The sequence below is a fragment of the Agelaius phoeniceus genome, chromosome 2, assembly GCF_051311805.1.
Source record: "Agelaius phoeniceus isolate bAgePho1 chromosome 2, bAgePho1.hap1, whole genome shotgun sequence".
Taxonomy (NCBI): domain Eukaryota; kingdom Metazoa; phylum Chordata; class Aves; order Passeriformes; family Icteridae; genus Agelaius; species Agelaius phoeniceus.
Window position 1 is genome coordinate 69,177,744 of NC_135266.1, and position 23,253 is coordinate 69,200,996.

At 39.4% G+C, this 23,253-nt stretch overlaps 1 protein-coding gene across 3 annotated transcripts in view; it reads right to left on the bottom strand.

The window, feature by feature from the left end:
• The window catches only part of PDS5B (PDS5 cohesin associated factor B), a 101,529-nt gene extending 86,347 nt beyond the window's left edge, over positions 1-15,182 (bottom strand). For all 3 annotated transcript variants that reach the window (XM_077173803.1, XM_077173804.1, XM_054627851.2), the window contains exon 1: positions 15,046-15,182. The gene's annotated coding sequence lies outside the window, so the exon portion shown is untranslated. The remainder of the gene's footprint in view (positions 1-15,045) is intronic.
• Between the last annotated feature and the right edge of the window lie 8,071 nt (positions 15,183-23,253).

The following is a 23,253-nucleotide window of genomic DNA, read 5'->3' on the forward strand; positions in this document are numbered from 1 at the left end:
AGACATCATGTGTCAACAGTGACTTTCCAGAGACATATAAATGTGTTTAAATCCTCCATATAGTTTTGTAGAAGTCCTACCCAAGTGATGAAGCAAACTTTATCACATCAACGCTTGATTCCTTGCAAGTCTGGCTCCTGCCTTACTATCACTTCCTCTTAAAAATCCAGAATCCAAACATGAGGACTTAGAAGATCTCCAGAAACAGTGACCAACTTAGCAAACTCTATCATCATTATTATTTTTCAGAACTTTCACTGAATATATAATTATCTATATAGTTATTCTTAAGATAATTTAAAAATAATGCATACAAAATCTAAGAAAGTATACATCAAATTTATGTAGGCTAAGATATATATACTTCTAGATCTAGGTTTGCAAGACATTTTTTAATATGCCAGTGAGAATAACACTTTCTTCACATTCACAAAGGCATTAGAAGCTCAAGTGAATTTAGTAAGTGGTTCACATGGAAAAAAATTTGAATGTGTAAAGAACTAAATATACATTTCCACAGTTCATACCATCCCAACAAGAAAGTGTAGCCAAAAAAAAGGAGTGGCAAATATTCATCAACACTTTCTCCACAACCAAGCAGGATGACCAGTGGCCTCTCACTGTCACAGGCCATTCCATCAACAATCCAAATACAGTTTAGAAGACACAAAAACATTTTCCTAAATTGTCTCATGGGACATTGCAAGGAAGCAAAATCTTTTCCATCTCATAAATTACACTACAAATTTCACTCCAAAGCTCTATTCCTTTTTCAATACAGTTTGTAATTTCTTGTTATTATTTTTATGCATTTTTTATTTCTGCAGCCTCAGTGGGTAGCATCCTTGTATGAATTAATGTAAACCATGACAAATGCTTGAAGATCACTTTGTTTCAACAACACAGGATATATGAAAAAATTTGTCAAGATGTAATGTCCACAGAAGATGCAACAAGATATCATTAAGAGATTACTCAGCAACTTACAGAAGTGGAAGAGGCAGGCATCTTTCTACTTCATTAGTATTATTAGTAAAACACAAATAACATAACAATTTAAGTCATTTACGGAAATTCTCTATACCCTGGTAAATTCCTGCTGGCATACAGCTGATTGACAAAAACTGATCAAGGTGAGAAGTGACTTTGGTGTTAGAGACTTGCATTATCCAACTGCCACTAAACTAAACCTATTTCCATAATGTATCTACTGCTAGGGAGTTATAACTTGGCCGTAAAAAGCCACTGCAAGCTGAAATTTGGCAAGCTGAAATTAATTTTTTTGCTGTTGAATAAAATAGAAGACTTTAGTGTGTTGGACCAAAGGCGCTTACGTAAATCCAGGTTATTCTTCATACTGATTCAGGTATAATGCCTAGACTAATACTTTCCATTCACTTTTAGAAATGTATCATGGTACACTGTTTATTTAACTATCATTAAATCAAGATACTGGTATTATCCATATCAATAAAATACTAGCTTCCCATTTCTGTAAGGCAGCACAGTAAGGACTGTTACAGGAAGAATTTACAGAAGCCACTAATTAAATGTCTTCTGGAATGAAGACCCAAATTATAAGGTAAAAGTAACTTTCAGTCCAACAAATGACATAAAAAGTACTGGGTTACACTACAGAATGTCATTAATGGCAGTCCTCTGACAGTCATATATAAGTAATAACCTGTTTAATTTAGGAAATACTTTTTTCAAATTTACACCAGAAAATGCAGCAAAGTGCATTAACATATTAACTTTGGAAAATTAAAAGATGTGCAGGTGGTAACTGTGCAAGAAGAAACATCATCACAATATAGAGTGGATTTAGAGGATTCAGAAAAGAACAAGGAAGATTAACATGTGATACCAAAATCAGCACATGTGCACTAAAGGGCCTCAAGCAACTTAAACAGAGTTGCAATCAGTTAGTGAATGATGCCAGGCAAGTCCTCACTTCCACTTCTAAGGTTTTTTTTCAAACTTCATTAAAGAAAGCCTCCCAAAGATTTAGCAAGCAGAAAGTATTCAGCACCAACTTATCTCAGCACACAGCTCTCTCCAGTGGTGTTGCAGACACTTGCAGCTTCCACAAAATGTAAGTGACCCAACTTTAGGTTTCAGCATCTTTCCAGATGTTAGTGTTGTCATTTGTCTTTAATAAAACTGCCCCTTTTTTATGCCATTTATGAAACAGCATTTTCACTGAAACACACTCAGATTTAAAAAAAAATTAGCAGAAACTATATAAAAGAATTCACCATTAAACCATTCAACAACCTAAAGAAAAATAAAACTGACTTATTATTATGAGATCTCTGCTTTCACATTTCTGCTCAAGACTAAGTAAAAGGGACTGTAAGAATTAAAATGGTTTATTTCTGGAAAAGAAATTACAAAGATAAAAACTGGAAGGCAATAGTAAAAGAATCTGACAGAGAAAGAAGAGTGTAGGCTGACTAAATATGATTTTAATAAAATAGGCATCTGCAATATATTTGTCAGTTAGCCAAGTACTAGGGAAAACATTCCTTAGGTGGTCACATTATTCAAGCATACTACACAAAATCTTAAGAAAAGACAAACTATGAGCAGTCCTCAGTGTTCAAACAGAAGTGATTTGGTGGTGTACATAACTCAGATGGGGAGGGGGGTCACAGACAATGTCCATGCCAAAGGAACAAAATTAAGCTTTAAGCTTTTGTACCCACGACTGGGGTGCAAGAAACATTTTTATACTAGTAAGTGAGCTCCAACAACCACTTAGTGAAGTTGCAAGTAGTAATTAGAGCCCTCAAAACAGGACAGTTCTACCACAGAGACCAGGAAATACAAAAATAAAGATAAAATTGAAGCCAAACTGAGATATCCACTGTAAATAAGCTTAACAAAAAAAAATTCCACTTCAGCAGCTAGAATCAAAAAGGAAGTACTGCTGTATAGTAATGACTGTAAAGAAAGAAGTTACTGAAGCATCCTATATAGGATACTGGAGTATCCTATAAAATCAGCTGAATACCCATTTTCAGAAAAATGACAGTTAAACTTTCCTGTGACAACTGGTAACAGGTATCTTTAATCAGAAGTTACTGTGTCTACACTTACAAACGCCACATTTTCAAATCAAAGCAATCACATGGGTGCCATCCAAGAATTCATGAACCTCTGTGGACCACAAAGTTTTTTAAAGGTATTTAAAAATTAAGGTGCAATACCCTTCAATTTAAAAAATTTAAATTAACTTTAAAAATTAAGGTACATTGCAAGGAAATAAAAGCAGCACTCCCATTACTAATGCAGAGCAAAAAAAAGGTAATAAAACTACCACTAAAGGTGCACTAGTTTGATATCAGTAATATTTTGAGAGTTTAAGAAAAAATCTTCACACTGAAGTCAGAATTTCAGAAACAGGGATAAATGTAACTTCCAGGTTTATCATATTACCCTGGGATAATTTATGTTTGGTTCATCTGTGATAAAACAATCCACACTTTCCTTGCACCAGGTATCATTTATTATGGAAGCATTAAATTGGAAATCATAGACAGATGGATGCAGAGATGGATGATACTGTCATTCAGTAAAACATTGACAGTTTAGAGCAACAGAAATGTTTGCAAATATAAAGACTGCATATGAACAGCTAAACAAGAATATACATGCTAACTCTGAAAAAAAAGTCAGCTGTAAGGGGAAAACAACAGGAGAGTCTAAAGAGGGGCCAATGCCTAGGTTATAGTCTCATGGTGATTTTTCTACTCAGCATTAATTCTAGGACAAGGTACTTCAAGAACCTCCTCTCCTCAGTGAAGATACTCAAGCACACAATCCTGTGCAATGTGATCTAGGGCAACCCTGCTTGAGATCAGAGAGCTTGGACCAGGTCCCTTCCAACCCGACCCATTGTGTGAAACAAACAAACAAAGAAACCAATGCCCACAAACCCAAAACTCTATCAGCTAACACCCATCTTAAGGTACTGGCAAGAACTAGCTTGGAATGCTATGTGCAGCCACCAGTACCTATCATCCAGATAGTATAAACTAGGAGAAGCACCCATGAAGTCTATTACATGTGCAGCACGTGCACAGAGGTGACAAGAGACTGCCAGGAGGGTGAGTAGAAGAGGCAGAAATCACCATAAATCACACAAATACCAGGAGATCCCACCCAAGAAAATGAATCACATAAGACAAAAGGTCAAAGATAAATAGCTTAATGAAGAAAAACTGATCACAAGAAGCAGACTTCTAGTTTTTAAATTCAAATTTAAGAATTACTTTCTTGTCAATGTCTGAAACAAAATATCCAAATAAAATACAATACAACTTGATGAATATGCAGAGATTAGCCCCTTGCTTTCATATGGTATGTTTGAAAAGCAGACCATGAACTCCACAAAGCATTCTTTTTCCAGAATCACCAGAAACACTAGAAGTTCTTAGCTGATACTCTAAAAGAAGAGAAGAACTGACAACCGGCCTAAGTATCAAAATTCCAGAATATTATGGATGTAATGGTTTATGGTCATAATATTGACACAGCTGTCTTTTACCAGGGAAGTTACTTTAAGATTTAGCAAGCAGGAATTATTTGTTTCCTTCCTCCAGCTGCTAGAAAAGAATGGGGGAAAAGAGGCAGGAATTACTGTTTTTCTTTACATTAACTATTTTCAAAAAACAGTCATAGAAATCTCAGATACCTTGCAATACATAATTTCAAATGATTAACAGCTGTAGTACTCACACAAGCAGAGAAAAAAAAACATGCAAGAATGGCATGGAAGCCATGAGGAAAATAAGGAGAATGTAACAGGAAGCAGAAGACAACTACAACACACAAACATCAGGCAGAAATCAAGTTTAACCTCTGTGTTACCCCTTGGGAGGAAACAAACTTGGTATTATTTTAGTGTACCATTTATTTGGCTAAAAGTGTCTTATTGAGTCATACCATGAAACTTTGTTGTTTTTTGTTTTGGGGTTTTTTGGTAAAAATTAAAATTAAACAAATGTAGCCCCCAAGGAAAAAACCCCCAACACTAAGAATATTAAAAAACCAAAACAAAATACCAAAAATAAAACAAGCAACTGAAATGAAATTTTAAAAAATACTAGTATGCTATCACAGAAGCAAAATGACATTATGTAAAACTTCACAATGGTCAACCAAGACAAAGTTGCTTTTGTAACAAGTCAGAATTTCTATACCTAAACGAGATGCACTTCCATTCCTAACTTTGCATATAATGTTAAAAAAAATACAAAATTATATGCTTTACATCCCACTGCAAATTATTTGATACAGAATTACTGAAGATCAAACAAAGAATGCTAGTGGGATGGATTGAACTGTAAGACCTAAAAAAAGCATGGGTATTCAACTGCAAAGTTCGATGTTGTTCTATACAACAGTGCATCCACTGCTAATCAACATGAATTATAAGCAGACATTTATATTATAACTGCATATAGCAATCTTAGTACCAAAACCACATTCATCTGGGTGTTTTACAAATAGAAGTTGTCTACCCAGATGGCTTCTATCAGATCAGCTTTTCTTCCCAGCTAAAACATTTTATTTTGCTTTTTGCAAAACTGTGACAGAAAAACAGACTGAAAAAAAGAACTGTGTCCCCAAAGACAGAGAAAGAACCCATAACTGATCACAAAGTACAAATTAAATGAAGACATATTACAATCAGGTGAACTAAGTTCATTATAAGACCACCAGGACCAGCAACAGTTTCGCAACCTAGTCGCCTACTGTCATATATGGATGTATCAATAAGATCACTAAAAAAAAAAAAAGCTGAAAATTCTTTTAAAACTTAAGTCTTAACTTACCTTTGACACCTACCTCAAAACTCAACCAACATGTAACTTCTCTGCCAATAATACATTGACTCATGTAACTTTTTCTAATACAATTATTCATCCCTTACAATTATTTAGCCCTATGGGGTTGAATAGGGTTGAATGTTCACAGAATGGCTGAAACTCTGGAGATGACCTGGTTCAATCTCCCTGCTGAAAAAGGGTTGCCTAAAACCAGTTTGCCAAGGAGTGCATGCAGACAGCTTTTGAAGATCTCCCAGGATGGTGACCTTGCAAATGTCCAGAGCAACCTGTGCTGGTTCTTCACCACTGTCATGGTGAAAGCATTCAGAATGAACCTCTTGTGTTCCAGTGTGTGCACATTGCCTCTGGATCTATTACTGGGCACCACTGAGTGGAGTCTCTATCTTCTTTGTATCCCACTTTCAGAAATTTAAATACACTAGTATATTTTAGTCCTGTTTTTTGTATAAACAGGAACATATGTACAGCTATGTCAACTTTCTTGATAGTAAATTTACAAACTCTGGTTTGTTTTCTGTTTAATATTTAGTTATTCTTCAGTTGCAGGTCATCACTCACAGTAGGACACAAGGAGATGAAATGAAGCTGCATCAGAGGAGGTTCAGACAGACTTTAGGAAAAGGTTCTTCACTGACAGGTGAACAGTCACCCCTATCAGAGTTCAAGAAGTGTCTGGACAACACTCTTAATTATATGATTTAGTTTTAGGGAGTCCTGTGTGGGGCAGGGAGTTGGACTTAATGACCCTTATGAGTTCCTTCCAGCTTGAGAATTTCTACAGTTCTACATTTGCTGCACAATGATAGACAAACTCGTGGTGTGCACCACTGTGTGGGCCGTGCTTCTGTCAGGCTCAGATCTGTGCTGATGTGCAGTAAGGACATGGACCACATTTTACAGACTGGATCACTGCCTCACAGTACCCTGTAATCCACTCCCCAAGAAGACCTCTCCTCCTACCCAGGAGAGCATTAACAAAAAATCAAATCAAAAACAATGATGAAAAATTGTATACACTCCCCACTGAATTGTGTTCCATAAATAGCAACCACTAGGACACAAGTAACACCTATAGGAAACAAATGCTTATTCATTTTAAAAGAACAAGGTTTTCAAGTGAAAGGGGGAAGTTTTAAATTATTAATAAAGAAATATAGCTGCTTGCACTATGACTGTAAGCATACAATCATGATACAACAGTTCAGAGAGTTTCTACCTATTACTTAAAGGTACAAGAACTTTTCATGCACACACAAGAACTGCTCATTGCTCTCTCCTTACTCCCCTGAAGTTAGAAGGTTCACATAGCCAAACCAGACTAACAAACACATCTGGTAAATCCTGCTGACAGCTGAATCCATCTCTAATCCACCTGTCTGCTTACAGCCAGATGTTGTTGTTTCTTTAACACAGAAAGCTGGATTTGTTCACACCTCAGCCAGATTCTCAGTTCAAGAGCAGTCTGTCTTAATTAAGACAAAAAGCACAGAGAAACAGCTGAGGTTTGGACACACTTCTACTAAGAGAGACCAACAGACTCTATCAGACAAAGGGACTAGAAAGTTTAGGGGTTACAGGAAAGGCATTCAACCAAGAAGCAAAGTTAATGAGAAAGGGAAGAAAAAGGGGAAAAAATAGAAACAAAACACACAAAAATTCCCAAACAAACAAAACCCCATCCCCATACATCACAACTGACATACTGTATTAGCCTTGAGGTTCCTAAAATGCACAATGTACATAAACACCTGAAGGGAGGGCATCAACAGGATGGAGCCAGGCTCTTTGTTGTGGTGCTGAGCAATAGGACAAGAGGCAATGGGCAGAAACTGATGCACAAAGTTCCATCTGAAGATGAAGAACTCCTTTTCCACAGGGATGACTGAGCACTGAAACAGGCTCCCTAGACAAGATGTGAAGTCTCCTTCCCCAGAGACATTCAAAAGCCATCAGGACACAGTCCCAAGTGCTCTCGGGACACTGCTGGAGCCAGGGGGCTGGACAAGGTGACCTCCAGTGGTCCCTTCCAACCTTTTCTATTCTATGATCCTGTAAAGCCTAAGACATGTTGAAGAAGGTGAGAGAGGAAGTACATTGAACAGTGTAGGATTGGAAGCCCAAGAGGTCTGAGGACAAACTAGGCAGGGAAGTGACTAAAGAGAGATCAGAGTAGAAAGATCAGCTGCAGCTGGCAGGAGGGGAATGCAGCCCCAGTAGATCTCAGTCCTTTCCAGAGCATACAGTGTGCAAACACCAGGTTACACTGCCCTTCTACCAAAAACAAATACTTGCAAGAATCCACTGAAAAGCTCTCATATCTCACCTCACATAAAGCTGCTAAAAGAGAAAAACTCATTGCTACTAATAGCATTCCATCAATTAGTCATAGATACAAAGCTAAAGGCTACAACCTAAAGACTGACAGAAGCACATCCATACAGTGAATTTGTTTACTACATTCAATTAAACAGGAATGAAAATACAGAAATAGTTGTAAAATCATTTCTAAAGTGTTAAGAAACAGAAAATAAAGTTTCTTATACAACATTAAAGAGAATACACACAAAGGAGCTGATATACCTGATCCTTCATTACTTTTTTCCACACCACAGGATTTCTTTTTCATTCAAAGCAAAGAAGCTATTCAACTTTTCTCCTTATAATGTTATGTGTGTCCCTTATTACATTCTATTTAAGCCACACTCTGAAGAGACTTAATTTCTTACTGGGCTTTTGTAAGGGTTCATGGATGTAATATGTTAGTGTGCCATAAAAATTAACTTGATTTTGCAACACTTTCACTGATTTTTCATAAAAATAAGTATTTGTCTCATTTCATAGATTACTAACCCAAGATACAGACTGAAGTTTAAGAACTAGCAACCAATTTTGCCTATACAGGAATTTAGGAGGAGGAATTTAGGACACAACTTTTAAAAGTATGCCAATTTATCCAGTGCTGCATCTAAAACTAAAGCATCTGTTGAGCCAAGCAGAAGTAGTCCGGGTCTAGAGCCTGTCTCCCAGGAAATCAATACACTACTAATAAGCTCTTGTGGGAAGTTTGGTTTAAACAGACTTGCCTGGGATCACAAGAAACTGACAGAAGGAATGAATTCCAGTATCCCAAAGTGACATTCAATCATTCAAATTACTAGATATGCTTCTCCCTTCCCACAGTCCCCTGTCAATTCGTTTTACATTTTTGAGCTTTTGGAAAATATGTGCTCTGACTTTGATATGTAGTTCTAATTCTTAAATACAGTGGTTTGAAAATACCCCACATTATAACTGAAGACTACCATAACATATACTTAGAAGGACAAAAATTAATTTAAACTGTTTACCATTTTAAAAAAGAATTTGCAATTTTAATATTGTTTTAAAGCTTTTTTGTATGTAATACAGAAGCTTCAGGGGGCAATGGCCCATTACAAAATAAAAAGTTACTTTAAATGTGCTTTTATATGTATGTCATATTTATACAGTATGGACAAACTAATGGAGAACTTACTACAGGCAACATTTGTAACTTTGTGGAAAACTTTTAAAGTGTTTCACATTCTCAAAGTACAGATCAGCCAGTCATTTTAAAAAAGTGCAGAATATTTATTCCCCAAAATTGTACATGCATCAAAATCTTTTTTCTTAGTTCTTGAAAGCATTTCTGTAACTGAAGGAATTACAAACTGCATGATCCAAGCTGGGCAAATGGAAGACAAAATGCATCTCCTGTTTTTTGTCCCTCTGAAAAACTTCCTCACAACTCTTTTGAAGAGTTTATCATTTGCTTATTTATTCTTTCTTCCGTTTTGAAAACCCAGGAAAGCAAAAGTTACAGCCTTATTCTGACCAGTTCATACTCAAAGGAAGAACAGCAAATGTAGACTTTATTTTGTACCATGCATTAAGTGAATTTGTCTCACTTAGATTTTTGAAAAGCACTGGGTGGCACTTGGACTGTCCACATACATAGTCCCTCACAAAAGTTTTCACAAAGTGATGACACAAAAAGCTACAGTTACTTCCATACACTTTGTTTCTGTGTTCAGAAACTACACATAATGCTACATCCTGAGCTGCCAAGTAACAAAATCAAGAAAATTATCAGAGAAAATATCACACCTAATGGCAAGCTGCCTAGCATTTCTGTACATTTCCCCCAAGAAAAGTCCTTGAAATTTGACATAGGCAGATGCAGAAAAACTAAAAACACAAAAAACTAAACAAAAAAAACCCTAAATGTAATTACAAGTTTCCATGAAGCATCCTCTGCAACAATTCAAGTATTTTTTGTTAAAAAAAAACCTAACATATGTGGTGACAAAGATTTCGTAGAAATCCGATTGCCTCCATTGGAACGTACATCTAAGTAACAAAGCAGTAATAACAGAAGTGAACAGTCAAACTCATGGTGGCCCAAAGATTACATACATGAAGTTTTGATTTTCATTTTTTTCAGGACTTCCTCACAAGCAGTATGTTTCTACTTACTGTGAGTAACTTTGGTTTTTGGCTGGTTGTTTTTTTCCTTTCAGTAGTTTTTTATTGGTTCCCTTTCTTTCTAAGACTTTCAGAATGAAGGGTTTTGACACTGAAGCGAGCTACAGTGTGGATCTATTGGGATGTCTCAGAGACAACCAAAGACTGCTTTGGCAGAAGAACTCACCTTCTCAAGAGTCACTTCCTAAGTTATCACATTTTACATGAATCAAATACTCTTTAAAAGAGCTACAGACTCCTGTCCCCAGCACAGGAAGGACATCAGGCAGCAAATCCAGAGGAGGGCCAGAAAGTTGATTACAGGTATGGACCACCTCTCCTATGAGGAGAGGTTGAGAGAATTGAGATTGTTCAACCTGAAGAAGAGAAGACTTCAGGCTGACCTAATTGTGACCTTCCAGTGCATGAAGGGAGCCTACAAGAAAGATGGATGGACTTTTCACAAGAGCATGTAGTGACAGGACAGGAGGGATTGGCTCCAAACTGAGAGTAGGTTTAGGTTAGATATTAAGGAAAAGTCTACTCTGAGGGTAGAGAGACAGTGTAAAAGACTTCCCACAGAGTTTGTGGATGCCCATCCCCAGAAGAGTTTAAGGACAGGGCCCTGAGCAATCTGGTCTAGCGGAAGGTTCCCTGTCCATGGCAGGGCAGTTGAAATTATATAATCTTCAAGGTCCCTTTCAACCCAGGCCATTCAATATTCTATGAATTTGTAGTTTAGGTTACTACACTGGAAGCAATTAAGACAATAACATTTTTGACTTCTAACTTCATGTCTTTTTTTGTCCATTAAAAAGCATGAAAGCAAAGCATCTCATTTCAACAGCAGAAACATTTACCAGGATTCCTAATTAAGTCAGAGAAAAGTACACACAGTTAGTATTGTCTGGAACTATCTTTAAAGAACAGGGTCTGAATTAGAAAACCCCAGATGGGGTCCTGATCCCTGGTTACGGTACTCCTGTATAAATGGTGACAGACACAAGATGATTAGTACAAACATCCCCATCTGTTCCCAATGAGGTATGGCACTTTTTTATTATTATTTCTTGAAGCATATTAATACCCAAGTTGTTGTGAGCTGAAAAAATAGAACCAAGGATCAGGCAGTATTAAACAAGCAGAATGTTTTTCCAGTGCTTGGGGTTGGATGCAAAAGAGTAAATTCCACAGATAGGGACAAAGTAATAGAGGTCTTAATCCTCAGAACCTACTTCAGGGACTTCTTCACACTTTAGAAAAGGTTGAAAAGCAGTATACACTGAGACAGACAGTAACAACCTTTAAAAAGAATGGAGGTGTTAACATCTGGATTCTCAGAAATGAATATATTACTTGTATTTCATTGAATTCTTTCAAGTTGGACTTGTTACAGCAAATATTCACATAAACAGCTTTTTTTATTGTGGAATCCTTAATGTTCCAAAGAGGTTTTGAAACAAACCACTAACTTCCTAAAACAACAAAGTTAATTTTCATTCATACGCTTCACTTTTCATAATTTTTTCTCATTTTTACTTTACAGAACTCTATTAAGTTCTGTTCTTAGTAACCGAGCAAAGCAGATTAAAAAACACCTCAGCTTTTCTACAGGACTACATTCAACTGAAGAGGCTACCTATGGAAAAGCAAGAGGTATGTAATTAACATACATGCATGGCCTTGACTTTTAGATGTTCAATCTCTAAGGGAAAGAAAATATTCTCTTTTTTAAAAGCATATATATTACAATTCTTTAAAAGCCTTGACTCCTTCCCAGATCTGTCAGTGCTGTTCAGACCATCCAGAGGGTCTACAGAACTGGAAAATTAACATACTTCACCACCAAGCACTATCACACTAAGATACCTTTTAAAAACTTTCCTCGGTTTTCCCTTACCACCTAGTTTCAGAATTGACTGAAAGCCTCCAATATTCTCTCAGTCTGTCCAAAGATTATTTCAGGATGCAGTATTGACATTTTGTGCTAAGAGTAAAAACACCATTACTTTAGGTATCTGATAAAAGAAGAATGATACTGACAAGTGGTAAGATAATATTCCACATATCAGAACTACTTTTTGATTCTAAAAAGGAACTTCTCTAAAGGCAGTAGGAAAGACATACCTTCCTCTTTCTTGGCATAATATTTGGGGCAAGCAATATAAAGGGATAGGGATATTACAGTGAAACTGATAGGGGAAAATAATGAGTTGCAGTATCACATTTTCCCTCCATCACCAATTTTGCATGCTTTTACTGTTCAGCTTCACATTTTCTTATTTGTTGCTCCCATGAAAATTCTCCTTTGTGCAACAAGTAGTCCTTATCACCTCTCCCAATTCAGGTTTAAAGAAATACAAACCATTAACACCAAACACTTTTAAATGAAAATCCTTTACTTAACCAGAAGACTCATACCCATACATACACATACACCCTCTTACTCTTCTCTAAAGCTATAAATTGTGTGACTGAAGGAAGAGAGGAAAAAGGCATAACCTGAAAGCCTGGTAGAGAGCAACATATCCCAAAAGAAAATGCATCTCTCCCAATTTACAGGTAACAGAACCTCCTGTTCTACAGATAAAAATGGATAATGCCTGAGGTTATGGCCATATTTCATTACTGTGCTTTTCCAAATGCTAGCAATGACAGTTGGCTTTTATATGGTTAATTACAGCTTAATAACGACTTAGGTGACTTACTCTTCAGTCCATAGGTAAGCATGTTAGATAAAGTCTAAATTCATTATTTACAAGAGAAAAAAGAAGTTGCATACAAGTGCTAAACATATGATTTTTCCATTTGAATTTATCTAGTTGTTTCATCAAAAACTGAACCATGGTTTATCCAGTCTGTATACTAACTAGTAAAGAGGATGCAATAAACACATAGGCAAATACTCCATTATAGTATCTATATAAAAAATCCCAAACAAAACACCACACCCCACCCAGACACATCGTACCCCCCCCAACCCTACAATAATTAATTTCAACCTGGCTTCAGACATAGACACAAGATGTCACGCAAGTGCCGAAGTACTAAACTACTTCCTCCAGCAGTGCACCGTTTCAAAGGCTGCGATGAACACGATACACACACCTCTGCTAAACCACCTTACCTGATGGCCTGTCACTGCCAGTCTTCTTTCAGGTGCTCTGAGCATGGCATACATTCAGCTCTTTTGATTCTTTTTGAGGAGTTACTTTACACAGTATAATATCTAGCATATCTGTACTACATACAAAACGTACCAGGCAAAATTTTTACCACTCGAAAACTGAACTCCACTAGTGTGAAAGGGTAAAACCTGAAAGAATGCATGTCATCTTACTCCCTTCCCAAAACGTGATTTGACACTCATTTTCAACTATAAAGCCACTCAAATTTTCAACGCCCCTTCTACTCCATCCCCAGCGAAGAGAAATCAATTACAGCCAAAGCACCTACCCGGCAAGCACAAAACAAAGACCAACACGAGAACGCTTCAGTAGTTGTGTTAAATGGGAAAACACAACGCCTAACTAAATAATCACAGCTCTCAGAAAGCAACCGCGCAGCAAGCAAGCACAAAAGTCGGAATAAGGCTTGCAAGACAAAATCCAGCTCTGTAGGAACTAGTCTGCTGCAGTTTAATTTTCCAGGACTGTTCACCGTCATTAATTGTTGATTTGTTTTAAAGAACAGATAGTGATTTATTTGCAGCAGGATGAAGTTACGGACCTAAATTCCTGACCGGAGGCTCTCAACGTAAACAACACATAACCTATAAATTAACCATTCTCCATCTGGCAATTCAGATGTAAAATTCATAGTTTTCCATCTACCAGGCGGCGGCAACCGCCCCCCCCCCCCCCCAGCTCCCTCCCGTCCTCCCTTCTCGAGCGCTTTCTAACAGAGCCTGATGCAAAGTAGGAGGGGAAAAGAAAGAGGAGGAAAGGAAGGGGGCAAAAAAAAAAAAAAAAGCTAAGCCAGCATGAAAGAACCGTGCTCGCACACAAGTAGGGACCCAGCACACCGCGGTCTCTTCCCGCTGAGGAGCGCTGCGAAGTGCGGCGTGGAGAGAGCGAAGCGGGCGGGGAGGGGACGGGGATGTCCCCGCGCTCAGCCCGGGCAGCAGGCGCGGGGCGGCGGGAGCCCTGTGCTGCCCCGCGGAGCGGAGACCGGGCCGGCTGCCCGGGGCAGGCAGCGAGGGAGGGGACGCCCGGGGCAGGGAGGAAAGGGACACCCGGGAAGCCGCGATCACTCACTCACTCACTCACTCATAGCCACGGGCGAGCAGCCTCCCCGCCCCCCCTCCCCGCCACTTCGCGCCGCGAGGAGCCACCAGCGCTGGGCGCGACACCGCCCGCCGGGCCACCGGGGCGAGGGGGTGACTCCCGGGCCCCCGCGCACCCCAGCCAAGGTCACCCCATCGCCCGGGGTGCCGGGCGGGAGGGGGGGAAAATTTAGTATTTGACGGCGGCCACGGAAAAGGGGGGAGGGGAGCAGCCCCGCGGAGGGGCGAGGGGGATGGGAAGGGGGAGCTTCACCACGGGCCGGGGGGAGCTCTGCCCTCCCGCTCCCCGTCTACTCCCCGTCCTCCTCCAGCGCTGGCCGCGGAGCTCGGTCCGGGCGGGCGCCCCTCAAGCCCCCGGGAAGGGAAAATGGAGCGGGGACGGGGTGGGGGTATCCACGGCCGAGGTGCCGCGCTCCTTACCCCGCCGCAGCCGCCTCGCCTCGCTGGTCGCAGGCGGGTCCGCTCCGTGCTGCCGCCGCTCCGGGCTCGGAGAGGCGCTGCCGCCGCCGCCGCCGCAGCCAATCGCCGCCAGCCCCCTCCCCTTCCGCAGCTCGCCCCGGTCCCCCTGCCGGCTTCAAAATGGCGCCAACTCGTCTCCGGCTGCTCCAATGGAAGCGCCGAGGGGAGCGAGCGCGGCCAGCGCGGGGCAGCAGCGCCCCCTGCCGGCCCGCGCGGGCAGCACCCGCGGCCCGGCCCGGCCCGGCCCGGCTGGGGCTGAGGGTGGGCCCGGGCCGGCCCCCGCTGATGAGCGCTCTGTGGGCGGCTGGGACGAGCGCTTCCCCAAAACGACGAATTACTAAAGGATTGTTGTGAAAAAATAAGGAATAAAGTCGCTTAACTGCGGAGAAAGAGCAGAAAAAGTAGCGTAACTCACTCATCTAGCCCTTTGCTCTTGCTTCAGCAAGTGTAAGAGTTTGAGGGGTGTCCTTACAGGAAAACGCAAACAAAAAAGCAGTGTGGCTTCTTCTCGCCACTACAGCTAAAAGGCTTCATTTTATTGTAGAATCATAGATTAAGTTGAAAAGAACCCATGAGGATCCCATGAGGCCAACACCTGGCCCCGCACAGCACCATCCCCAAGAGTCACACCACGTGCCAGAGAGCATTGTCCAAACTCTTCCTGAGCTCTGGCAAGCTTGGTGCTGTGACCACTTCCCTGGGGAGCCTGTTCCATGGCCCCACCACCCTCTGGAAGAAGACCTTTCTCCTGACGCATCTGGACAGCATGTAAGTGTTTAGAAGATTATGGTCCAAAAAACACAAATCACACTCAACAGATCAGCTGAAATATACCCTGGGCTTTGTCCAGTGTGAGAAAAACACTTTGACAGACTGTTAGCCAATACATTGTAACTAGTGATTTCAATCTTTCAGAAGGTCCCCTCAGGCTTTCTGAATTGCTAGTACATTGTACCGAGCATGCCTTATCTTCATTCAGTGCTAAACTACCTCATTGTCTAATGCAGACTTCCTCAGCCCAACCAGAACTATTACATACAAATCACTTTTCAGCCCTCGAAACTCCCCTTGTTCGTATTTTTTTCCCCAGTGACTTATATTTAATCCACTCCTTCTAGGAAAAAAAGAAAAAGAAAAAAAGTAGAGACATAAAAGTGAGGAAAGTTTGTCTGACAATTTTACATTGGGCTTGGAGTCAAGATATAACTTTTTGATGCAGGTTGAACAATTTCCCCTCAATCCCCCCATTGCTGTCTACCTGGGCTCACCAACTATTAAAGCCTTAGGTTGGGGAACACATCCTGTCCCAGTAGAGCACTTGCAGATGTGTGCAGGGATACTTACAAAGCAGCAGAAAACTGAAACACTTTTTGAATTCTCCTAACACTGCTACTGAAATTGCAAAACCCAGTGTATGACTGTGAAAGTACCAGGGCGCTGAGATGCTCCGTTTTTCTGATGGAGCAGGTTTTCCAGCGCCGATCAGGACGCCAGGAGCGGCGGACGCCCCTCGGAGCGGGACAGGGCGCCGAATAACGGGACCTCCCCCGGCACGCTCCGCCCTTGTTTCCCTCCTGCGCCGAGACCCTTCACGACATTGGTATCGGCTTTTCAGAGGTGGCTCCTCACTCGTCCTTATCCCACCCTGTGTCTGTTCCGCAGTGGCCCTGCGGAGGGAGCCCGTCCGCCGCCGCCGCTCGCTCACCCGCGCTCACCGCCTTGGAAAGTGCCGGGAACCGGCGCTCTGCCTACGGGAGAGGGCAACACGCACCCATGCGTTTCCATGCGCTCCCACCGTTGCACAGTTCAAGCGGTGCCAGCCCTGGCTGTGTCCTGGGAGCAGGTTCAGCCTTTCCCCACGAGAAATGTTGCATCTCTCATGGAGCTGGTGACTCTAAGCAGCTAAATTTTAGGGGATTTGCCACCTCCTGGAAGTGCAGGCAAGTTGTGTTACTTGCAGAAACTGTATACTTGAGAAAGATTTAAAATATTTGTGCAAAATAAATATTTTGCTTGCAGTAGGACATATAAGGAATGTCAGTGCCACAGAGCTTTCAAGTCCAGATCTTTTACACATAGAATCATTTAAGGTTGAAGAACACCTTCAAGATCTCTGTGTCCAACCATTGACTCAGCACTGCCAAGTCCACCACTAAACTATGCCCCCAAGTGCCACATTTACATGTCTTCTAAATACCTCTAGGGATGCTCACACCACTACTTCCCTGGACAGCCTGTTCCAGTGCTTGACCACCCTTTCAGTGAATAAATTTTTCATAATATTCTAAACCTCCACTAGCACAACTTGAAGCCATTTCCACTTTCCCTGCTACTTGTTACTTGGAAGAAGAGAGTGATCCTCTCTTTACTACAACCTCCTTTCAGGCAGTTATAGAGAGCAATAAGACCCCCACAGCCTCCTTTTGCCCAGACTAAACCCCAGCTCCTTCACTTGCTCCCCAGAAGACTTGTGCTCCAGATTGTGTGTGCTGAAGACAATTTCCACATCTCAGTGTTTGAGTGACAATGATGAACATAGTCAAAGAACATCCTTACACAGCAGTATTCTTCTCACAGCCTTCTGTCTGTAAAAACATTGTGTGAAAACAGAAGACTGCAGTGACAAGGGTCTGTTAGTCCCTACTTTATCAGATTGACAATCTCTCCCCTTGAATCATTTTAGTTATCTTTCTAAATTAATTCTTTAAATTGTTGTGTCCTTGCTGATCAGAACTGTGCACTGTACTCAAGATAGGAGTACATTGAGATTTCTCTCAGAGCAGCAAACTGTCTTCTGTCTTGCTCTCAGTACTATTCCTAATGACACCTTACATCTCTGTAGTTTAGGGTTTGGTGTTTTGGGGGTTTTTTTTTTGGTTTTTTTGTTTTTTTTTTTTTTTTTTTTGGTTGCAGTTTCAGTCAAAGATTTCAGAGAGCTGACATCAGCAACTTCAAGATTCCATGAACTTAGACTCCCAGGTTTGACAGGTAATTCTATGCTTTACTTTACACTGATCTACTTCTCAAAGCCTATCTTTTTACCCACCCCATTTTGTGAGGCCTTCTGGAGTTCTTTACACCAGCATCTGATTGCCTGGAAGAGTTTAACATACTGAAAGTATCATTCTGTGTGCATTCCCTTTTCTGGGTCATTAATGAAAATCAAAGATTGTTGCATAAAACAACTTACGTAAGCCCAAACATTTCTGGGAGAGAGATTTGCTAACTTTTCTCCGCCTGAGAAAGTAACCAAAAGTACTCTCTGCTTCCATCCTTCAACCATATTTCCAACTCAGCATAGGACATTTACTTCAATTCCAAATTCGTTTGACAACTTTTAGTAAGAAAGCTGCACAAATGCTCTTTAAAAATACAAGTATGTTCCCTGGTATGTCCTTGTCCATGCACTTCCTGACTCACAAACCTGCTGGAAGTCTGTGATTGTGTCACTATCTCCCTTCACAGAAACTACACTGGCCCTTTTCCAACACATTGTCTTTATCCATTGGCCCTGTGATCACACTCTTCTATGGAATTGGCCTTTTACTGTGTGTACAAACAAGTGTCAAGGTAATATCAGGTTTGTGAAAATGATACTTTTGTTTCCAGCATAGATACTTCCCTTTGTTTCCCTTTTAATTGTGACTCTAAAACAATTGCATTAAAAGTATTTTACTAGCAAAACAATTGAGATTAAATATATGCAATTTACATACTGAGCCCTTCACACTGGAAGGGGCCTTTGACATATAGGAGGGAGGCTTTCTAATTGCAAGTGTAGTGATTTGTCTCAGTGAAAGAAAAATTTATTCATTTATTGGTGTTCCTCTTCAACTAAATAGCTGATAATATTATGAACATGAGTTAACTTTGCAACTAATTTTAGTATCTCATATGTCTCTTAAGTAATTTGCAAGGAAGCCACATGGAAATGATGACTTTAGATGACTGGAATTTTTAGACTCTTACTGTCTGTGTGTGTGCTGTTTCCAACACTATCTCCTTGTAAACAAAAATCAAACAACTGAATAAGACAGTGATGCTCAGAATCTATTAGCTTCAATATATGTGCAATATAAATTTTGAACTTTAAAAGTACTACTTTCATCTTAGTGTTAACAAGTCTGACTCCACCAGAAATATCTATTTATGCCTGTCTTGGGGCTGTTTTTTAACAGGAACACAAGAGTCATTAAGCACTATATGAAATTTCACAAAAACAAGCAAACCAAACCAAACAAAAACCAACAAGAACAAAACTAGAGAGGATATGAGGATGTGATGTTATTCTTCAGGGTGAGGACTGCAGAAAGCCTTCAACTCCACCTACTCATCTGCTTCCTTCATTAACTAGTTAATAGCTATACTGGGACACCACTAAGATTAAATGACCTACTAAACATGTCCTCACCAATCAGCTGTAGATGTATCTTTATCTCTGACTTCTTCCTCAAGAGATCATTGCCTAGTTGGAGGCATGCATGGGAAGAGAACAATAAAATGCTTCATGTTACAGTAGCCACAGAAGCAAAAACATAATTTAGATTTTTAATGTCCTAAAACAGAAACTGTCTCTTCACTGCAGTCAGGAAGTGATGGTGCATATTTTGCTACCAAGCAGGGCATCCTTTATGTCTTAACTCAACAAATCAAACCATCTTGCCATCTGATAGGAATAGGTTAGAGAGCATTAATACACAAACCTTTCATCTTCTACGTATGTCATTGGGGTTTTTAATAGTTTCTTTAAATTCTAGTATGACTTAACAGCTGTTTTGTTGCTAAATGTCATGGAATCTTTTTGCTGACCACATTTGCACAATGTATTCCTACAATTTAGCACGAATATAACCTATGGAAGCCAGCATCTAAAAAATCACAGCAGAAAGGGGAAAAAATTATTCTTCCCTTGGTGCCTTGCAGATAGGTATGACAGTAGTGAATACAGTAGTGAATTAGTATTTTGGGAGCCTGTACCAGTCTTTCTTTCCCTGGTGATTAGCTCAGTTTGTCAGTGAATTAAATTAGTTTCTCCTCTGAGTTAGCTAGAATTGATTTAAGTGCTCTCCATCCTTAATTGAGAATTAGGATAGGAGGTGGGAGAGGATAGTACATAACTTGCATATTCTTAAGCAATGGCGTTAGCATAACAAAATGGGAAAAATTAAGAATTTCTGCTCTTAGTTGTATCTGTAAAGTGAGCATCTCAGTAGTTCAGCTTTAAGAAATCAAATAAAAGTAATTTCAGGTTAAAGCTGAGTGGCTAAAACGAACAAGAATTTGACCAAACCAAGAAGATGTCAATATGGACATAACTAAGCAAGTAGCACTAAACTTTCATCGTGTTTGATAACTTCTTTCCTCTTGCTTAAAAATTAGTATATTAAGCATTAAATACTTGAACATATTGTCCTCCGTAAAATGCTGGGTATTTTTTAGTTGCTATATCTGGTGCTTGCTTTCTTCTATGCACACTTTTTGCTTTTACCATTCCCCTGTCTCCCCTCTGTTTAAAGCTATGTACTTTAATGTACCATTGAATTTCCGCTCAGTCTCCTTCATTTTCATGTAAATGGGAGATGCTATTTAGAGAGTCCCGCAGACTAAGCAATGACTGGACCTTCACCTTGATTGTCAGCTTCCTAGAAACTCCCCATGCTCTACTTTGAAAGACATGAATTGTTCAGAATCCCGTTTCCTTGGCTGGCTTTCACAACCCAAAATCTCAGCTTTGTTGTGGGCCAGCAGTTGTTATATTGTCTAGAGCGCTCTGTCTTAAAAGTTAAATCTCTTCCATTCTTTTAGTACTGTTTTGCTGCAGCACTTGAGACTTAAATCGTAGAACATGTATTATGAATTATATATTATGCCTCACTATCAAGAAAAAGTCTATGTATCATGCAGATTTCAGATAAAAATAATTAAATGAAAGATTTTAAGAACCTCCAAAACAAACTAACTAGTTGTTACTTTTATTCTTGCCCCACTATTTTTATCTCCAAAAGGATTCATCCAGTACCAGCAGGGAATCAAATAACAATATTTAAATTACAAAGTAGTTATATCATAGTCAAAAGAAATATTAATCTAGCCATGACTTAAACATCACTTGCTACAATCTGTTGAATATATAAAATAATACTCCTATCTCAGATAATCAGCAGGCTACCTGGAATAATTTTTTTTGTTTGTAAAAAATTATAACTTTATTAAAACTCTAATTCTTAAGTTAATTTTCAAGTTGAAGTTTGAAAATAAAAACCTCCATATTATCTGTGAAAATTAATAAGCAAAAAGCTCTTACTGTATTTTTACCACTGAAACTTTGATGTGACATTTGCATACCAGAATTCCTCTTTGTCATATAAAAGCTTCAGAAAAACAATTTGGCAAGCAACATTCCTGGTTTGTTGAATAAACCAGTTCTCTTAAAGTTCACCAGAATTTCTCCCTAGAGATAGCTTGATTTAAAGTCAAAGAATTATGCAACAGTATTTCTAAGTCTGTAACTAGTCCACTTGAACTCAAATAGATGCTATATTTAAGTGTTATTAGAAGAAAGAGCACTCTGCTATGTCAAGTCTGATAATGAGATCACAAGGTCTAAATGATTGAGCTATCATTCCATATTAACCCTTAAACACAAAAGTCAATCTCAAGTAGTGCCCGTTGGGTAATTTTTTTTTCTCTTTTAATAACAGATGGAGTCTCATCATTCTGTCTATCTGAAATTTGCCTGATCTTTTATATTAAATGGCATAACACAGGCATTTATTGTTTCACTAACAAATATTTAATTTTCTGTGTTAATATTTTTTATGCCAGCTATCTTCTTTATGCTGAGTTATTTTGGAAAGTTTTATCTAAAATGTTTCTGGAAGCAAATTTAATGGAAACCTTTCCATACACAACAGAATAGTATGATGTTTTTATCAAAAATACCCAGTTCTCAAACGAGAGCAAAAGCCACGAGTTTAGAGGAGGCAGGGCAGCAATTAGGCAACACCATGGGCAGGAAGGAGTAGCAAAAGCATTTTTCTCTGGCAGTAGTTTCATTTTAGTGTGGTTTACTTGTAATTCGAAATTGCACCTGAAAGCTTTTTTTCCTACTGAACCTGAAACCAGGCCCATGCAGAAGAAAGCAGTGCAACAAATTAGTTTGGTACAAGTATCGGAGATGTCTGCATTGCATTTAAAGCATCAACTGTACCAGTGAACCATAAAGGAATCAGGATGATCCTTCATCCTCCAAATTGGTCAGTTGCCATCTTCCCTTTTTAATGTAGGAAATCAAATGCAAAAACTGCTCTGAGAAAATGCTCCATTTGCAAGTTCAAACACTCAAGTTCCACAACATCAAAACTCTTTACTCACTTCCCATATGAATATAAATTGATTGTGATGTGTAAGGTTCAAATCAACTTAAACTTATAAGTCACTTGGAAAACTGAATCAAAATCTTATTACATAAGGTCAAAAATTTTCCTTTCAGTGATGTAATAAATGTCTAGGAACACAGGAACAGATAATTTTTCATATCTTGTTGTCTATGCAATAACACTACCTCACTCTAAGATTTTTTACCTCTGTGAGACACTTCCACCACAATCATAGGTGCATGTTACAGGAAGTGTGGTTTGGGTGACACATAGTAGTGGTACATGGCAGCATTGAGTAACTTTATAAACATATGTAAAAATGAAATTTTAAAATTCAGACTTCTCTGAAAACAAAGAAAAAACGTCATCTCTTAATGCTTCTTTGTAAGTATTTTCACTGTTACAGTGTTCAGCCTCTTGGACCCTGCTTTTTCCTACCCTATCAGCTTCTCCTAACAATGTTTCCAATGGAACTTTTTTTATGATCTAGTGCAGGACAAGGAATATGGGGGAATTATTTGCAGCTTTGTCTCAAGCAAGAGACTTCCCACACAGGAGCTGTAGCAGCTGCAACAGGATCGTCAGGCAAAGTCTATTTCATTATACTCAATGAGGTTGAAAAAATTGGCATTAGGGTTCTGCCATTTGTAACATGCGGCTTATTTAATTAGGTACAAGTAATGGGAGAACTCCCCAAATTAAATACATCTGAGACAATTACTACATACACAACATGAATGCTTGAGAGCTCTGATCTCCAGATATTACCTCCAAAATGTCCATGTGCAGC